Consider the following 20,473-nt stretch of genomic DNA (forward strand, 5'->3'; position numbering starts at 1 on the left):
TTTCTGTCGTGCATTTGCTGTGTTACATAAGCCATCAAGCACTGGGCAGCGGCCCTTCCTGCTGTGCTGCTCAGGCTTGAGGCTGGGGAGGCCCCAGGGGGGTGGGGCTGGGGGGACCACAGCAGTGAAAGGGCCTAGAAGCTGAAAGGCAGGGAGGGAGAAGCCTAGCCAGAGGATGTACCTATCCCTCTTAGAAGGAGTCTCTGACTGGTACAGGCCTAGAGCCTTGAACTGCAGCTTGAAAATTTAAGTTAGATCTAGGGAAGGACTTCCCAACTTGCAATGAGTGATCATAACATATTAACTGAGGGAAGGAAGCTGTACAGCCTTTATCTTCCTCTGGAGATGTTTAAGGAAAAGCAAGTATTGCTCTGTACCGGGAATGTGGTATATGCCAGCCCTCTTCCCCATGTGATCACAAACAACAGAAGGGCCACTTCCTCTGCGTCAGCATTCTGTCGGCCTCCCCTGGCTGGCAGGCAGCCAGCCACTGGGTTTCTCCCAGGGAGAGTTTCCTAGTGGTTTGTGCTTGACCCCTGCTTAGGGCAGGGATACTGTCCCCACTTCTAGTGATTCATTCCATAGCCCCTGCTCTGGTTCTGTGGTCCACCATCCACAGAAGGGAGTCGGGGAGGGCCTAGTTGTAGTTGCCCATAACTGCCTGGTCATGAAAACTTTGATAATCACTTCTCTTTAAAGAGAGGATTAGGTGATGGTGATCTGGAGTCTCGGCTTAGGCTGGTACAGGACACAGACATGGACAGTACAGGACACGGTCTGACATGGCCTTCACCTCCGCCGAGAACACAGACGCCACCCTGCTGCAGCCTGCCCACCTCCCCAGACAGCACCCACTCCCTCTGCACTTGTCTCCAACATGTCCCCGCCCATCCCAGATCAGTTAGCTGTGTCTCTGAGGTGCCTCATAGAACCTAGGGACACTTCCTGGGGTGCAGCTTAGAGCACTGTTTGACACTTCTGTGTTCAAGCATCCCATTCTACTAGATCACAACCTTCTTGTGGGCAGGAACCTTGTTTTCCTCATCTTTGTGCCCCGCGGGTCCAGGACTTACGCGCTCACTCTGTATTTAGTGAGTGGAAACCCACTGTAACGTATGGTAACTGCTACAGCAGTGTATGAAAGAAACAGTCTGAGAGCAGAGGAGATGGAGCAATTAATTCTGCCCGAGCACAGTGGGGCTTCAGAAATGAATTCATGTTTGTGCTGGGTCCAGGCAGGCTCTACTGGCAAGGGTCAGGGTAAGCAGCCTGAGAGTGGGTCCTTTCCCTGTGGGGTGTTAGAAGAAGGTAGGGCACTGGTGTTGGGGGAGAAGCAGATACTGAGGGGGTAGGGATGAAGCTCAGATGTGGCTGGAAGGGCGGGCTGGTCTGGATGTAAAGGGCCTTCTGTGCATATGAAAGAATTTGGAATTCACCCTACAGACAGTGGCAAGCCATAAAAAAGCTTTTAAGCAGGGAATTGATATGATCGAATTTGTGTTTTAGAAAGATAACTGGCAGCTTCTGGGAGATGAAACGGTAATGGTGTTGAGGTGGGAGGCAGGAAGCCTGCTTAGGAAGCTGCCGCAGTACTACTAGCCGGGATGACTCACTCATTCAGCAGATACGTGGTGAGGGGCCCCGCGCAGGCACGGCCCAGGCAGGGCACAGCCCTCGGCCCCGCAGAGAGGGTTCCCTCGCTCAGGGCAGCGAGATGGACAAACGGTCAGCAGTGAAATAAGATGATTCTGCGAAGTGCTGTGAGGATAAAAGGAGATCATGGGATAGAGGGGACTGGAATTTCTGGACGGAGGATCAGGGACGACTGTCCAACACTGGAGCAGCACCAAGCAATAAGAAGGGGCTGTGCAGATACCCAGGTGTGGGCACGGTTGATCCCTGGGAGACTCTGCGTGCCAGTGGGAATGGATGAGGAGCGGGGAGACAGGGAGGCCCCTGACCAAGGCTGGACAGGAGCACACGCATGAGCACCTGGAGGGTTTGTGTACCATCCCTGGAGCTGTAGGCAGGTAAGGGGCTCCCTAGCCGCCCCAGCACTGGGGCAAGGAGGGTCAGGGGAGCCTGTCTGACAACCATGGGGGCGGTGGGTCCTGTTATGTTCGAAGCTCCTAGAGCCAATTCCCTGGGCTGACTCCACTTGGCGGGCTCTGAGTGGTAGCCATGGCTCCAGGGCAAGGGCAGCCTCCAGGGGCAGCAGGCCTCTGCCCCGTACTTTCTTACTGCTCGGAGATCCATGACTCAGGAACCTGGACTTAGAGACGACAGTTTGGTTAATCCCCTCCCCTGGACAAAGACAAAAATGGCATTTCATTCCCAGCTCTATTAGCAGACTCGCTTGGGGACTAAAGCCCGTGTCCCCAAAGGCCCGGCTGGTGCTCTTTTCCTTTGTGCCACTTTTGTTTTCTTTTGAGTGTTACATTTAGATTAGCTTCTGGGGATTAAATGTTATTACAGTAGAGGAATCGTTGTGTTTTCTTTCCTTTTTAAATCGGTAAAGAGGTTAGGGCTTAGCATTCTTGTCATTAGATTTATTTTTCCTGGTCCTATTGCCTCCCCTGTTCCGGTTCTTAAGAGGAAGCTTTTGCTTGGGTTTCATCGTGGTCATTTCTGCCTGGGAAGGAGCAGCCTTGTCATAAGCAGGGCCTTTCTATCTAACTTGAGGATGGGTCTTGGCGTGACAGCACCACCTTGCCCTGCCCTGGACCCCCTCTGGGCACGCAGCGCTTGGGCATGCACACTCATTCCTCCAAGAAGGGAGCCCTGGCAAAGGGTCAGGAAATTGTCAAGTGGTGAAATGTGGCAGAACTAAAGAATTCCCCTGAGATCTGATCACTGTCAACTACACTGCCTCTCATTCCGCAAGCAACAAGAGCGCTGGGCTCTGCGGACTGCACCAGAGGCTGCCAGCAGGACCCACCGTGGCAGAGGCAGGCAGAGGCTGGTGCCGTCTCCTGTGTCCGGTTCTTCCAGGACCAGGGTGGATATTCCAGAAGGATTTATTTCCCCTGCGGCACTCTGTGAAAGCATACTCATTTTAGCAGACCTTAGAGTTCAGTGGAGGCCAGTATCTCAGGTGGTTAGATTTCAAGATCCTGACAGTCTCCAGGCCCTAGGAAGGAAGCGCATGGCAGGGATGATGCAGGCTCTGAATGGCTGAGGTCCCACCCACTGCCATCAGAGTTCTCTGTCTCTCTGCATACCAACAGGAGGGCCTGCCCTGAAGGGTTCACCTTCAGAGAAATGGTGTACATGGTATGGCTGGCTTTGGCTCGTGCTCATCCCAAGGCTATAGATCCAGGCTAGAGTGGGCCCTGAGAGGCCCAGTTTGACCTGTGGCCATTGGTTGTATTGTACAAGGAAGAGCTTTTGTTTCTGGTATAGTCAGATCCAAGGGAGTTGAGACCCGTGATTCCGAACCTTCTCTGTGACATCCAGTCTCTCTGGGAGTTGAGGGTATCTGCACTGGGCCATGATTCCTAGGAACTCTCTAAAATGTTCCAAAACCATCACTCCCACTGTCACCACCCCTCCCTCCCTCCCCCCCCACACACACAAATGAGATGAGGTTCTGAGTCACTCTGCCTGGTGGCATCCCTGAAACCACAGGGCCCTCAAGGTCATCTAATCCGATCCCAGATACAGGTGGATCCTTCCCAGGGTGCTTGCCCCCAGGAGTTCCACTGCCTCTGCGAATATGAGCTCAGTTGCAGCACCTGTCTTTACTAAGCTTCCCGTTTCATCTTCATGGCCCTTTTAGAGAAGTGCTCTCTCATGGAGCTCAGGGCTGTGTCTTGGGAGCTTCCTAGCTCTGTCCTTGGGACTTCGTGGAGCTCAGTGAAGGTGCCTCTGGATGCCAGCCCTACAGATATTCAAAGGGAACTTTTACATCCCTTTGTAAAACATTACAGCTTTATCCTTACAGCACTAATGTCCAGTTCCTGAAACCACCCAATGAGACACACGCCTGGCTTCCAGTCTCCATCTCTACTCCCTGCGCTGCCTGCTAGCAGCAGGCTCTGGGAGCCAGAGCAGGCTGACCAGCCCAAATGCAGTGCAGCCATCACTTCCCTTGTCTAGAGACTGGGCTCTGTCCGTAGCACACTCTCACTGGGCTGCAGCACCATATTAGCTTGATTGTCCACTGCCCTGTTAGCCGGACCTCACTGACCATTCATACGAAGCTTCAGACAAACTATCTCCATGCATGGTTACTAAGTGCTCTGGACTTGGGTTCCAGACCTCATCTTTATCCCCAGTAAACTTCATTTGGGGTAGATTTAGTCCAGCCTATAGATTGATGATTTGGATATGTGGATTCTGTCATCTGACATATTCATCATCCATCTAACTCTGTCTTCTGTAAACTTGCCAGCTCTTCTCTTCAGCTAAGTCACTGATGAAAATGATAAAGTTGCACAAGGCTTAAGACAAAATGCCACTAGAGACCGCCTTCAAAGCTGACCTTGCCCATGTGGGTCCAGTGATTCAGCCAGTTCCTAACATACTTCTTTGGGCATCCAGCCTGCATTATTCCTCCTTTCCCATCGGATGGGTGCAGGTAGAGGCTGGGGCTGGTGGGCCACTGTATGGCCCTGGGCTCCCAGCCAGGATCCCTGTTATAGGGAAGAGAAGAGAGCATGGAATGATGTGTTTCCGATTGCCTTGTCTGTTCCTACTAATCACTTCTCCACTTTCTAAGTGCTCTGAAACCAGCCTCTTTACTGGGCCATTTTAGAATCTTATCTGAGCTCACCTACGTTTTATGGAATGCATTCTTTTTAAAAACATGAAATGGAAGACTAGTTCCAGTATTGCTGTGTTCCTCATTCTTCAGGATTCTGTAAAGGTCACCAATGGTAGCCTGGTGGTCCAGACCTCAAGTTTTCTTGATGTTCTCAGGTGCAGGCATCGAGAGGAGCTTGGTCCTCACCAGTCACCTTCCTGCCCATGAAGACCTTACGTACTTTTGAGCTAGGATCTGTCCTATCTTCTGGGAGGTGGCTGGGAATAATAAAAAGACGGGCTTTGAAGCAGAGAAACTAGAGTTAAATCCTGGTCATGCTTCTCACTTATTGGTTGAAGCTTGGCCAGTAGTCCCCTCTCTGAGGCGCAGTCCTCTCCTCTGTAAAAGGGGGGACTGTCCAGCGCCCACAGGGCTGTTGTGAGGGCTGAGGAAGCAAACCTCTGTCCATCCCTGCACCTCCCCTTTTGCCCTCTGTCATCCACAGCTGTGTCTCCTTTGGAAGGAGGACAAAAATCAACCCTCATAGTGTACCTCTTCCCACCTGGTCCTGCCCCTTCCTGTACCCTCTACTGCTGCCTGGTTCATCTCCTGTGCCCAGACTGGGCCACCTCGTCATCAGGAAGCCCTGGGGAGCAGGCTCCATTCTTGCTGCGTGGGGCAGGTCTCCACGGAGCAGGGCACAGGGAGACATGAGGATTTGCTTCCCACTATTTTGTGCCCAGCACCCAAGGCCCTGCCTGGCCTCACCCCTGCTAGACTGGGGCTTCTATCTGCCCTTCCCATGGAAAGGCCCTCTGCCCCTCGTGAAGTCACCCTGGGATTTCCCAGTTACTAGAGGCAGTCGATGCCCTTTTTGCTTAAACCAGTCCAATTGAGGTTCTGCATATGGAAGTGAGTATTCTAGATGTGCCTTTCATTTCCATCCTGGGCCTGTTCCCAGATCTTCAGGACCTATTTATTGATTTGGCTCTGTTTTTCAGAGCTGATCCCCCCTGTCTCATCAGCCTCCCTCTGGTCTTGGTTAATTAGGCTAGTATGTGGAGATCTACTTGTTGATTGGATCCTTTTAGAATGACTGGTCACAGGGATGCACACACCTCACTGAGTGGCCCTTATGACCGGCTCAGGGCTCAAGGCAGCTTGAGGAGCAGGTGAACTTTGATCAGAAGCCCCCCCCCCAGTCTGTCCCCTAGAACATTTCAGGTAGATATGCCTAATGTGCTCCACTCTTATGGTCCTAATCCCACTGCCCCCCACCCCATTCCCACCTTCTCAGAGCTCCCATTCTCTGCAGTCTGCTCCATGCTGATGACCAGAAGAAAGAGGATCTAGTCAATACCAGCTTATAGGCCACTGGGGTTTTCTGTACTGGGAAAGAGGGGCCGGGACAGACACCACCACAGGAAGGATGGGACTCTCTCTACCTGTCTTATAGAGCTCTGACACCTGCCTGGCACAGGGAGACATGCTTACCCTGTTTTTATGAGGAGGAGACGGGACCAGCCTGGCTAACTTGCCTAAGGTTGTTGTGTGAGGAAGTGGCAGGGCCAGGAGTCAGGGCCCAGACTTTCTGTCCACAGCCTGGGTGCATTTGGTGTTATCCTGCAGAGACCCAGAGCCCAGGACCACTGAGGGGCATGTTTATAGAACATCAGAGGCTCTGGCAGGATGTTCTGTGCTGTTGTCCAGAGGAGAGAGCTGCTTCAGGGCCTTCACTGTACCCTTCCGTCCAGAGAGCCTCTCAGTAGCCTCGATGGTGTGATGCTTTGCTGATGTGCCATAATCCGGGGTTGGGGGTGTCCATACACCACTTGCCTCAAAATCCATGGAATGCTGAGTCCTGGGCCTGGCCCCAAGCTGGGAGCCATGGAATCTGCATTTTAAACAAGCTCCCATGTGATTGTTAAGAGCCCTGCAGTTTAGACCCACTGCCAAAGTGAATGTACTCTAGCCAACAAATTAATCACTTCCCCAGAAAAGCCCCCAGGGAACACCAGTAAATCCATCCCAGCTTCTAAATTGCAACAATGGCCCTGGAGAAGCAACAGCCCTTCTCCTGAAGCCAGGAGTCCTCCCCCTGCCTGGACCCATCCTCAGGGTCAGGCCTGAGTCAGGAGAGCCTGTAGTGACCAGTGGCCCTGTGGTCAGGAGCACAGGACCCCGAGGCCTGTGGGCCTGGCATGGGCCCTTCAGGCTGACACAGACCTTTGTGCTGCCATGCTGGAGCTGCAAGGTGGCCCATGTGTCCCATGGCCAGGTGACACCAGGTTGCCATAGTGGGTACACACAGACCAGGTGCAGGGAGGCAGGCAGAGCCCCTTTGGCCATGATGAGCTGCCCATCTGGATATTAATTGTGGCAACCACAGTCACGGGGCTCCTGCCCTCTGGGGGGCCTGGATCCCCCTGTTTGGAGAGTCGCCTTTCACCACCTCTGAAAGGCACACCATCTGGGTGGGATGGGGTCAGCATCTGGGTGACTGCCAAGTGAGCAGGATGTCAGGCTAAGGCATGGTCAGGAGACTGGGTTCACGCCTGTCCTGTCTAGTGGGTGTAGCCATGACCCTGAGAAGTCGCCTCCCTTCTGGGCCTCAGTTTCTCACTATAGCAGGGCCTAGGAGGACCCGCAATCTCTAAGGCCTCCTCCAGAATTTAGGCCCTACCCCCCAGCCAGGTGCAGCCTCTGTCTGTGCTCCTGCTATAGGGACTTCTTGGCCTCTCCTGTCATCTTGGTGGGGGTACACCCTGCGTGCAGCAGGGCCAAGGCCAAAAGGTTCAGGAAGCTTTGGGCGGCAGATTCAATTTTCTTCTGGTGGTGAGAACAATTAAGAAGGGTTCATTCTTCCAGGTCCCAGACTTGCAAGCCAAAAAATCCCTAAATCCTAGACACTACTGGTTTAGTCTGTCCCTAAAATACCCCCAAGAAGAAGAAGAATATTCTTTATTCACAGTTCATGCTTTTTAAAATTTATATGAGTCAATAAAATCATCTTTTAGAAAACTTGGCTGTTTTTATTGATCTTTAACACAGAAGCCAAGTAAAACTAATTGTAGCATCCAAATACTACGTCTTCCTGCATACACACTTGTTCACATACATGCTAACACACTCCTACAGTCACACATACTTATATACACACTAACACTCATTCACACACACACTAACACACCCATGCTCACACTCACGTGCTAATACACACTCTCATACACTCACTCACACTTGCTCACATATATGCTAACACACTTACCATGCACACACACGTATACATGCTAACACACTAATGCATGTACACACATACACACAAGCATGCTCAAACTCACATACACGTTAACACACATGTACTCACACACATGGTTGCTCACATACATGCTGGCATACAGTCATTCACGTACACACACATGCATGTGAACACGCTCACACATTCACATAAACACTAACACACATTCTCACTCATACACAATCACCTGCTCGTTCACATCCGTGGTAGCACACACACTCTCTCACTCATACACTCACACAGACCCTCACCAGATTGCTACATCCCGTGTTGGGATTCCACAGCTATTCTCCTGTCAATGGCATTAGCTGTGACTGTTTCCCTAGGCTCAGAGTCTGAGAGAAATTGGATTGAACCCACAGAAATCAGACCACTGGAATGCAAACGTGGAAATATGCCTGTGTCTGTACATACACATATTTATTTGCTGCTAAAGAGGATCTATTAGGAGCCAAAGCAGGAAATTCCTACCAGCAAATTCCTTAAGGAGGGTATGTTCACTTTTGTGTTCTCAAAGACGACTGTGGCTTTCGAGATTCTTTCTTTGACTTTCACAGGGATAGATGAATTGCCTTCCAGATTTTTCCATGATGACAGTTGTCAGGAATGCCCGGGAGTTTTACTTAAGCTAACAAACAATTACCCTTCCCATTAGCTCTACAAACAGGCCCCTAATTAGTGAATTGGCTAATAGCAGTCGCCTCTGGGGTCATTAGCCCTGACAGTGCTGGCGCTGCTCCGTGCACGGTGTCACCGTCGTAACGCACGCTGTCGGACTCTGCTGGGAGTCGGAGCTGGGGAGCCGCTGTAATGTTGCTCTCCCCTTATCTTCTGCATTAGTTCCTTGGGTCAAGGAAATTAATTCCTACCTCAGACAGGTAGGAATTCCTAAATGTGGATTAGACACAGAGATTTTTTAAATGAAAGGACTGAAGCAGCAGTCACATCAATCCTAGATGAGAAAACAGTTTTTATGACCCATAGCTCCAGGTTTAAAAGACATCCCTACTCAGATTTGGGGGTTGTTTTGGAAAGAGCACACATCTTGCTTTGTAGCTCTGGGATTCACGTCTAACTACAAATACCTGCTCTACTTTGGGTTGTGCAGGACACTCAACCAGCGCCTTCAGCGAACTTTCACCCTGCATCTTGGTTTCTGGTAAGCAGGATGGCAGTGTTGGCAGGAAGTGGAGGGGCCAGTTGTCTTGGGGGTGGCATCCCTTCCTCTGTGCCTCTCCCGGCTTTTGAGAGCCTTCCTCCCCCCAGCGAGTAGGCATTAGGGCCGCTTGGATGATCTTGAACTAGGAACACTTCCAGGGCATGCAGCCTCACCTGACCTAACCCAACCTCACAGTGACTAGTCCTTGAATCCCAGACCTGCGCAATGACTAATGCTCAAGTCCTAGGCTCATACCCTGACTAGTCTGTGGTTACAGGGCTCACACAGTGGCTAGTCCTCATGTTCTAGGCTCATACCCTGACTAGTCTATGGTTACAGGGCTCACACAGTGGCTAGTCCTCATGTTCTAGGCTCATACCCTGACTAGTCTGTGGTTACAGGGCTCACACAGTGACCAGTCCTTAAGTCCTAGGCTCATACCCTGACTAGTCTGTGGGTCCAGAGTTCAGTGAACAGTGACTAGTTCATGAGTCCCTGGCTTACACAATGACTAGTCCTCGAGTCCCAGGCTCACCCCCTAACTTTAGGTCTTAAGTCCCAGCTCACTCAATGACTAGTCTTTCATCCCAGGCTCACTTGATGACTAGTCTTTGAGTCCCAGGCTCACTTGTTAACTGGGTCTTAAGTCCTAATCTTACTCAGTGACTAGTCCTCAAGTACCAGGCTCACTTGTTGACTAGGTCTTAAGTCTTAGTCTCACTCTGACCAGTCCTTGAGTCCCAGGCTCACAGGATGACTAGTCTCAAAGTCCCAGACTGATGTTCTAGAGATGGGGACAGCGGCACACAGGTGAAGCACAGGAGTGCAGCCTGGCCTGGTTGCCATGGTAGGAGAGTGTAGGGCGGTAACAGTTGTGACTAAAGGCTCTTTGCATTCAGGTTTTGTTACTGTACAGATTCTTGCTACATCAGCTCAAAACCATGCGCAGCTTAGTCTAAATGCCTATTTAAGCAAAGGCCAAAAGTCTGTTTGAAGATAGGGAAAAATAGGATGTTCATAATACAAAGCTTGCAGCTAGTCATGGGTATAAAATTTATGACACTTCCCATACGGAAAAAATGAGTAGTGAAGCTGCATTTATTTGTTCAAAAGTAGAAATCCATCTTGAGGAATTAAGGAAAATTACGAAAAGGTGATTATACAGCATAGCAAATCTCTAATGTGGATTAAACCAAATTGTTTAGGAGGTAAAATGCCAGCGTCAACATGCGTTTCAAAAAAGGGAAGAACAATGCTGGGTTGGGTGGGGAGAGCTGAGCTCCTGCTTTTGCTTGGTATTGATGTGGCAGGAAGTTGCTGGTTCACGGCCCAGGAATTCACAGAGATGAAAGGCCTTGTCCATTCCTGTATAGGTATTTATATACTTGACTTGTGTAAGGAAACTCCCAAATCAAATAGCTGCCCGCACCTGGGAACCCAGCTAGGACTGTGTGGTCCCACAACCCTGGAGCAGCCTCTCCTGTCTCCTCTGGTGCCACCAGGGGAATGGTCAGGCAAAGCTGGGTTCGGATCCTCCTCCTGTGACTCACTAACCCTGGGTCCAAAGACAGGTGGTTCACCTGCTCCGAATCATAGTTTCCTCATCTATATGGGGGTGGGGGGTGATACTGCCCTTGCAGCTGGAGGAAGAGAAGAATATGAGATGATGTTTATAGAACACCTAGACAAAACTTGGCACAAAATAAGGCCCCCAAATTGTTAGTCCTCAACTGTTCAGATATGGCCACTACTAGCCATATGTGGCTATTATATTGGATTTCAATGACCTAATACAAAGTACCTCAACATGTTGCTTACACGTTGACATGATAATATTTGGTTAAATAAAATAACATTAAAATGAGTTTCACCCGTTTCTTTTTACTTTTTTAATATGGCCACTGGAAAATTTTAAATCCCGTATATGGCCCACCTCCTATTTCTCCACATGCCACTGCTGGTCTCTGTCTTCCCGTACCCCTTGTCTGCCTCCCTCCCTTCTTAGTGTCCCGCCACCACTTTGCAGGTGTCCAGCTCACCACACACCGGCCCTGTGCCGCATGCCTCCACAGGTAGCCCCCCTTCTCAAATATAAGACAGCCTGGCATGGATGGGTCTCATCCCATTATAGTTTACCCTGACAGTTACAGAAATGAAGGAATTCACTTCAGGTCATGCAGGTAGAGAACTGTGAAACCACTGTTCTTGCAAAACGCTCTTTTCTTCCCCCACTTCAAACACGAGGAAGCCATAAATGAAATTTAAGTGCCTTTGCCGAGGTCAGAAACCAGTTAGTTGATTAGGGACCAATCTAAGTCTTTTGGCTCCAGACCACTGGGATTTCCACCTTACCATACAGCCCTCCATTTTATCGGCTAAAGTACAACAGGGTCTAAGCTGGTGCTGAGCTCAGCTTGCTTGCAGAATTTGAGAGACTGACCTCCTGAGCACCACAAAAAAGCCTGGACAGTGCAATGTGGCAGCAGGTGGGATGAGAGATGGATCCAGGCCTGGTGCCATCCTGAGGACCAGTGTGCCTCTGTGGCTCCTCTAGGAGGAGGTGGGGGAAGACGGCACCTTATAGTTCTGGGCTCTGTAGTCTAATCTGGGTGGCCTCAGGCAAGCTACTCTATCTGCTTTAGCTCAATGTCTTCATTTGTGTAAAGATTGAATTACACTCTGAGCAGGTGCCCAGTACATGGCAGCGGGGTCCATCTTGCCATGTCCCTCTATAAAGGTTCCGAATGTGTACATGGGCTGTCTTGTGAATCAGTGGTCTCTCATCACATTTCTGTCACAGAGCAAGTTGGGTGGCCCTGTATGCTTTTCATCCTCCGGTGACAACTGTGGGCAGAAGATGAGGCATAGAAGCTTGAGAGGGGCTGCGGGGGGGCCGTGTATGGAGGTAGTATCACAGGGGCTCCTTCGGTCTCTTGCTGGGGTAGCTGGAATTGCAATAACCCTCAGTGCCCGAGCCTAGCTCAGGGTCCCTAAGTCTGGAATCCTCAGTGTCCTTCGTCAGAGCCATGTGACTGAGAAAATGAGTGCTTCCCAGGCTATATAGAGAGGGCAGGCTGCAGATTATCTTGCTGCTCAGATAGCCAGCAGCAAGTCATGACCCCAGGAACCCAGAGAAACAGCTCTTCCCATCTGGGTCACTGTATCCTCACTCTCCCGATTTGTAAAAGTGCAGGCTGCAACAGAATCCATTGCCATCAAGGGAAATTGGCAAGGGGCCGTGAGCTTGTGACTGTTGGCCTGGGGGCGGGGAAGCCGATTAGCAAAATGACCTTCCTCTAGTAGGGGAGGGAGTCCAGGCAGCAGCATGAAAGCAAAGCCCCCTTAGTTCCAACACCAGCCCCTCTGCATGCCTGCACTGACACAGCCCAAGGCACAAGTTGGTCTGACTCCCCACGTGTTTCCCCAGCTATGACATGGGGCTAGAAGAGCAACCCAGTGAGCCGGCATTTAGATCACATGAGAGCGTGTGTATAAAGTAGTAGACAGAGGGCCTGGCACATAATGAGGGTTCAATCAGTGGTAGTTCATCTTATTTATTACTGCTGTCCACTCTGTTAGAATCCAACATCCAGCTCAGACTTCCAGGTTGCAGTTTTTTTGTGCCATCAGCCACATTAAAAGACCCATGCCAATAAGGTTTTTAAATGAAATGCCTCTCATAATAGGTAAAATCCCTGTACCTAAGACAGCCCAGTGCTTAGTCAGGAGAATTCTTCTGCCTGGGGCCATGCCACTTGGTAACCACAGTAGGGCACGGAAGGAAAGGTCAGCCCCGCTGGTTTGTCTGCGGGCCCCTCGGGGCCTTTTCCCTTAGGACTGCCTGCCTGTTAGCCCCTGCCGCTCCCCCACACAGGGGTTCTCCCCGCAAGCTCGGTGCGCATACCACCAGGGGCGAGGCACTCGCTGCCTCCCTGCTCCAGTTGTCCAGACGCTGTTCTGATTGTCCCTGTTCTCCCTGCACTGCCTGTTGTCTCGTTCTTCCTTTTGTTCCTCTTGCTCTTTGGTGCCCCTGTAAATATTTCTGTGCACAGAAGAGGACAACAGGTGGGAGGGCACTTGTATTTATCAGACCCTTCCTGTGGTTCGGGCAAACCGCGAGGCACTCTGAATGTATTATCTCATTTATTATCCCTATTCTGTAGACAATAAAACTGAGAGCGCTTGAAGCGAATGGGCTTGCCCAAGGTGATAGAGCTGATGAGCAGGAGGGTCAGATTGCAGCCCACACCAGCTGCCTCCAGAATCTACCACTCACAGGGAGGTGTGGCTGGGCAACACAGCTGGGACCAAACAGTGGAATTTTGAGTGCCAGGGGTTTGGGCTTTATTTTGATGCCTTGGGAACATCAGAAGTGCCTGAGCTTTGAAACGACATGATCAGATGTGTGTTTTAGGAAGATAACTCTAGAGGTAGTATATTAAGTCTGTTAAACCACAACTCTCTCATCTGATCCTTGTTCAGCTGATAATTTTTAAACCTGAGTGTAGGAAATTACATTCATGTCTACCCAATTTCATGCTCGTTTCAGCCTGTTCCAGCCCATCTCTCGGTCTGTGTGTGCATGTGTGTGCATGTGTGTGCATGGTGAGGGGTGGAGGGGTGGGGGAAATGAACATACGCCAGGAGAAGGGATGGAAAATGCCTTGAGATGGCTTCCTGCCATGCAGCCACTGGCTCGTGACAGCCATGACTTGTGACAGTGTAGGAAGCATGAATTTTCTCTCTCACATACCTGGGCAGTGATGGAACAAGATGGGAAGCTAAAATAACATGACTGATCTTTTAACAAATGCAGCAGAATATACACATATTCCATTGACTCTATCTCCGAGTAAATTGATTTGGAACTTCTACTTTAGAATTTCAGAGGTAAGTATAACCTTTGTTCTCTCCTTCTAATTCAATGAATATTTAGTTCCTGCTATGTGCAAGTATCCCTTTACTCTGCATTTTCCGCCCATCCGTCTTCATCCTCTATAATTTGTGGGAGTGTGTATGTGTACAGATATGTAATAACACTGTAAGAGATGAACAGGTACTGTGCTTAGTCGTTACATGTAGATTTTGTGCTTACACATGTTTTGATATGCTTTTTACTGTAGCATCTTAAAAAGATCAGTGATAAAAAATATTTAGATGAGTATATATCTCCACAGTTTTTCAAAATGAAAAATAGTTATGTTTTCTGATTAGAAAAATGATACCTGAATATTGTAAAAAAAAAAAATCAATGCAGCAAAATATAGAAGCTTAAAAAATCCAAAATCTCTCCATACTTCTGTTTTGGTGACATCACTTTGTACTTATAAGATCATAGACACACCCTTGCACATAAATGGGATCGTGAGCTCTTGGGAAACACCATTCCAGTATCTTCCATTTCCCCTCATCCACATGCCATGAACCTACTTCTGTGTCACTCAGTGTAGATTTAAATCTTCATTTTTAATTACCATATTATTCTTCTATATGTCATACCAGAACTTAAGTCACCAATCCCTTATTGATGGATCCTTGGGTGTTTTCCAGTTTTTTTCCCAACACAATGGATACTATGACACACAGCCTTTTCTGTCTCTGTGCACTTGTTTAAATCCTTCTAGAGAGAATTACTGGGTCAAAGGATGCACACACACGCATAAAACTATATATTTATATATATTTATGTATTTACATTTTACCAAGTGGCATCCAGAACAATGGAGGTGTTGTGCCAATTTTTACTCTAGTGATGTTAGAGGAGGGTGTACCTTTTCCCGAGACTTAGCAAGCACAGGATTTTAACAGTATTTCTAAAAACCATCTTTGCCAATCTCAAAACCAAAACCAAATAAAATCTCTCACTTTTAAAGCTCCTCATGTCTTCAGGCATTAGTGAGGTTAAACTCTTTTCTATGTTACTGGCCATTTGTATTCCTTCTTTTATGAATTACTTATGGCCTTTGCCCATTTTCTCATTATTCTTTTTAAAAGGTCTTTGTATAATGGTGTTAATCATCTTGTTTCATTTTTGTTGTGACTTCTTCTGTTTAATTTTTAGTTTATTTTCTGCCCTTCAGAAGTTAATTTGGGGATAGGGATCCAATATGTTGGTTTCTGTTTGTGGCTTACGTTACAAAGGCCTTCCTCCCCCAGTACCTATATTTTTAGGACTAGTACCTCTATGATTCTATTCTCTGTCATTAAATTGTTGCTCCAAATGACCCCCCTGTGATTTATTTATGTGTAAGATGTGAAGTACAGATCCTCCTCTGTTTGTTTGTTTATTCTTCAAATAGGGAGTCCTTTGTCCCCTGAGCATGAATATAAAATTCCATCCAATCATATGCTAAATTACTTGGGTCTATTTCTAGACACTTTTCCAGGGCCAATCCTGCACATATGTTTAAAACACATTATGCAGCTACAGTTATTTAAAATAATAAATATCCAGCAGAACAAGTTCTTCTACCTTGATGATCTTTTTCCCATTTGTTTTTTCAGGTGAACTTAGAATCATTTTGCCAAACTTCCCCTATCCCACTCCCAACTAGGGGGAAGAAAAAGAAGAAAAGAAAATCTAGTGGGCTCTTTGTGGGGATATGTACATCCTTTTGTATGCATTCGGTCCTCTCAAATCACCATCTTTTTTTTTTTTTTTTTTGGTGCAAAGTGGTGGTTTTATTAAAGCACGGGGACAGGACCTGCTGCCATTATTGTGGTGGTTTTATTTTAAAATAATTGTAAACCTGTAGAAAGGTCGCAAGAATAGTACAAAGAATTCCTACGTCTCCTTATAACCCAGTTTTCCCAACTGTTTACATGTTAGAGTTTGTGTCCTCACTTTTCTCTCTAGGTGACAATATTGTCTTCTTCTGACATGGTGACCTGAGAGTACTCTAGTGCATTGGGTGCCTCCCAAGGACACGTCTTCCATAGCCACCACACATCCCTTCCAATCAGGACACTGCACTGACTAACCCTAAACCACATACACATTTTACCTGTTGCCCAATCGCACCTTTTTCTTTCTGGTCCAGAATCCTGCCCAGGGCTTTGTGCTGTGCCTACTTATCATGTGTCACAGTATCCTTCAGTGTGGAACAGTTCCTTAGTCTTTCCCTATCAGTCATGACCTTGGTAGTCTTAAAGAGTACAGGCCTTTTGTTCTGTAGGGTGACCCAGACCTGGGTCCACCCAGTGTTTCCTCATGACCAGACTCAAACTGTGCTTTCTTGGCAGGAAGACCTCAAAATAGTGCTGTGCCCTTCAAGGTGTTTCTCCTTCTACCACTAGTGATGTTCACCCACCATTAGGTCACGTTGGCCTCTGCCTGGTCCCTCTGCTGCAAAGGCTAGACCTTCCCTTTATATTTGACTAGTGTTTTGTGGGGAGATGCCCCATTGTATACCAATATCCCGATCCTCCACCCAACAACCTTAGTTGCCAAGGACGACTCTCACCAGAATCAGCCTCGAAGATAATGGTTGCCAAGTGGAGATTATTTCCATTGTTTCTCCCACATTTATGAATTGACACTCTATTAAATAAAGGAAGAGTTTTCCCTTCTCCCCCACTTAGTTAGATATTCACTCGTTTATGCTAGCAAAGAGTCAAGGATTCAGAATTATTCATTCAATTTTAATGTATATTCGAATTAATTTGATGCTCAAAACATCCTACATTTGGCCCTTCAAACAGACTCTTCTGTCATTTTAACATGTCTCTTCATTCTTTGAGCATTTCGTGACTTTCTAGCAAAGGTGTTCCAGAACTATCTTGTTCTTCCCCAGTCCCAGCCCTGGAATCAGCTACTCCTCCCAGGAGCCCTGTTGCTTTTACTGTAGAATGGTGTTTAGAAACCAGGATCTGGGCGCTGGGTGTGCTCATTGTTACTGGGGTGTCTATACTTCTAGGTGCTGTCAGTGAATAAAAGTAGGCACACATGTATTATGAGCAAGCCTATGTAGGTACTTGTATGTATGTGAGTATACATATACATATGCATATATCTGTAAGATGTATTTATCTGTCTGTATATATAAAGTTCATATTGATACCTCCAATTCTAATATCTTGGGTTCTTGGTAGCCTCTCCATGTTTAGAGGTTCTTTCTCAGAGAGCAAGAGGCTAGGCTCCTATTATCCTAAACATATATACTGACTTGCTTGATCACTGAACTTTATGCTCAGTTTTACCAACCTCCCTACCATTCTGGCGGCCTCTCTACCCACCACCTCTGCATCCCCACCCACTGCCCCAGCGGCACGTCACTGCCACTACTGCCCAGTAGCTCCTCCTCACCACCCCCTTCCTCCAACTTCTGCTGGGAAGGCAAAGGAAGCGCAAAGGCTGAAGGAAGAGATGCCCATCCTTTGTTTTTTGAAAATAGCTCCAGTCCTTCAGCAACCTCGGCGTGATGAGGACACAGAGGCATAGCCCTCCTCCCACCACTGCATGGCTGCAGGATATAACTGTGGCCTCCACCTTGCTGATTTTGGCTTCTTCGCCTTGTATCAGGTTGTGTCTGAGGTCTCACTGGATTCCAGTAACCCAGGGCCAACCCTGATCACACCAAGGGAAATCAGCTCTGGTTCAAAGCCAAGATGTGACTTTAGAGAATAAGACTACTGATTTTTCTGGGTGCATGAAGAACACACTGCCAATAGCCCCCTTCTGGTCCGTGGTGACATTTGAGGAACAGAAAAAGGTGACACCCTTGGGGAACCCCTTTGCCTCCTTTGCTGTCACTGCCAGAGGTAGGGCCACCATCCTTCTTGTCCCCCTCACAACGAATCAGGCCCAGTGTCTGGGAGCTCCTGCTCAGAATACCCATGGTTGGCCAGAGGAGATGCCCATGATTATCTGTGCCCAGTGCTTGGGGAGACTATGGAGGGGAAGAACTCGGAGGGACCACCGCCAAACACCCCTGTATTAATCTATGTATTCATTGAGATTATGTGTAAGATTTCAGCTGATAAAACATTTCTACAGTTTAAAAGATAACAATGAAAAGAACTGTGTGCCAAGTGGGTGAAGGAAATAAGATTCAGAGTTACCATTTACCTTTACCGCATGGCCTACCTGTGGGGCTGTTCTGGTGGGGGAGGGGAGCAGGAGGGAGAATGTGGCCTGTGTGGGCTGGACAGGAGGAGGCCTGGAGGATGTTCCTGAGGCCCAGGCCAGGTGTCTGGGGTAAAGGTGGCTGGTGACAATAAGTAGCCCAGATGCGTGTTGGGGGTGTGATGGGCTCAAGAATTCCATTTGGGTTTCACTGTGGAGAGGGGATACAGAAAACCAGAATGGGGAAAGGATCAACCAGACCCTCAGGGGCACTGCAGGGAAGGCCCCCAGGGAGGAGCAGGTGTGGCCAGAGCATTGACCAATCCAGACTTGCTTTCATCACTAAAGGTGTTTCTGTCGGAGACTCCCCTGACTGGGTCTAGGTTCAGTCCAGAACCTTGGTTTTCCTGATAGGCAGGGGGCTTTGCAGCAGATAGGGATGGGGCTAGGCCGTGCAGGCAGATGGATCTGCCAGGCAGCCTGGTGACCAGAGGCCTGATGTTGACAGCAGGGATGTGGAGGCAGAGCGAATCATGTGTGCTCAGACCCAGAGGCCCAAGAGAACCAGTGTGTTCAGAAGATAGTAGCAGGTCCCCCAAGTTAGAGCAGAGACAATGGCCAGAGGGTGGCAGGAGTCCCCACAGGGAAGTAGGGCAAGGGCTTTGAGCACCATAGGACAGGCTCTGGGTTCCATCAGTAGGAGCCAAGCTGGGGACTGGCTAACTGTCTGATTACTTGTGAGTCACACTGAACAGAGTGGAAGGTGGAGTGGAGGGACTAGGGAGATGCTTGGAAGCCAGCATAGCCTGGAGAGATAGGTGGTAGGGAGTCGGACTTAGGACGGAGTACACAGAGAAGAGAACAGGTTTCTAAAAGATTTGGGAGCCAGGGTAAATAGAATGCCGCCCTCCACCTTTGTGGACCCAAGTGGGAGCCTTATTTGCCTCCTCCAGGCAGCTTCTCTTTCCTCTGGTCCCTCTGGTCCCTCTGGTCCCTTTGACAAACAGGGGTGACCCCTGGGCTGCATCCTGTCAGCTCCATGTGGGCCCCCAGTTTATAACTCCATGTTTGTTGATCCAGGTGTTTCTGCTCTGCTATGTCAGGGGCTGCATGAGAGCAGGGAGCCCCCATACTGCCCCTCATGGTGCATGCCTCATAGAAACCATGCCCATGGATGGGTGATAGGTGGACAGACTGACAAGCAAACTCATGGTGGCGACATCTGTGACAAAGATAGAGTTGGGGGCCTGGAGTGAAGCCAGGTGGGCGCCTGAGAGAAGCCAGTGGACTGATGGCAAAGGGGACAGGGTGGGAAGGGCCTGAGAAGAAAGGGTTCACATCCTTCAGCGTCCAGGTGGGAAAACCAGCAGTATGTGTGTTCTGGGCATAAAGGGTTCTATATGGGATCCAGAGGCTGACACCAGCTTTGGAAGAGAGCATGAGGTCAGGACTACTGCTGGAGGTCAAAGGACAGACTTGGAAGATCTCCACCTCAAGCAAGAGCTGTGGGGAAGCTGTTGGAATTCTCTGGAATCTCTGGGAGGCTCTATCTGGCCATTGTCTCCTCCATGAGCCGAGTAGGTGGTTGTAGGGAGCTGGCCAGGAGCTGCTGCATGTCTCCTACCCGCCACACCCACCACTGCAGAGGCTTTGCCTTTTCTCTGCTCTTCCAAATCCCACATGGTTCCTCTGGTTAGTACACTGTAGCCTGGAACTCTTCTGGAAGGGGCTCAGGTCTGGAAATTGGGCAGGGCTGTGACTTCCTGTGCACTCTCAGGGTAATTCCAGTCAAATCTCTCTTCATCAGACTTCTTACGCAAACCAACTAAGACTTGACCAGACCGCCCAGTGTCTCAGTCCCGGGGACACTTTGGCTGGTTGGGCACCACCAGAGATTCCTATCTCCTCTTTCAGTGGCTGGCTCCCCTGGGCTCTGTGGTCAGTCAGGGACACTGACTGCACTCCTCCCATGAGCTCAGGGAGCCCATTTCCATAGCAGCATCTCCTACCTCAGTCCTGGCCTACAAAGAACAGCCACCATACACCTTCCCAGGTGCTGGAACCCCCTCACCACTGTGTCCCCTCAATGCCTTGGGGACAGACTGCCAGGGATGGGTAAGCAGGCCATGCATCCTAAGTCTGAGCCCTGGGTCCCTTTCTCTGTAGCACACCCTGTGCTGTCCCAGCTGACTTGCCAGTCAGCACTCT

At 49.1% G+C, this 20,473-nt stretch overlaps 1 protein-coding gene and 1 long non-coding RNA gene across 3 annotated transcripts in view; both read left to right on the forward strand.

Moving 5' to 3' along the window:
* CHCHD6 (coiled-coil-helix-coiled-coil-helix domain containing 6) overlaps positions 1 to 20,473 on the forward strand; it is a 245,183-nt gene that overhangs the window by 209,718 nt on the left and 14,992 nt on the right. The gene's annotated exons all lie outside the window — the stretch shown is intronic.
* LOC144380008 (uncharacterized) lies at positions 13,313 to 15,904 on the forward strand. The gene is made up of 2 exons (XR_013443666.1): positions 13,313 to 14,091; positions 15,706 to 15,904. It is a non-coding gene; the product is annotated as an uncharacterized LOC144380008 (long non-coding RNA).

The sequence above is a fragment of the Halichoerus grypus genome, chromosome 1 (assembly GCF_964656455.1).
Source record: "Halichoerus grypus chromosome 1, mHalGry1.hap1.1, whole genome shotgun sequence".
In the NCBI taxonomy this organism is placed as follows: domain Eukaryota; kingdom Metazoa; phylum Chordata; class Mammalia; order Carnivora; family Phocidae; genus Halichoerus; species Halichoerus grypus.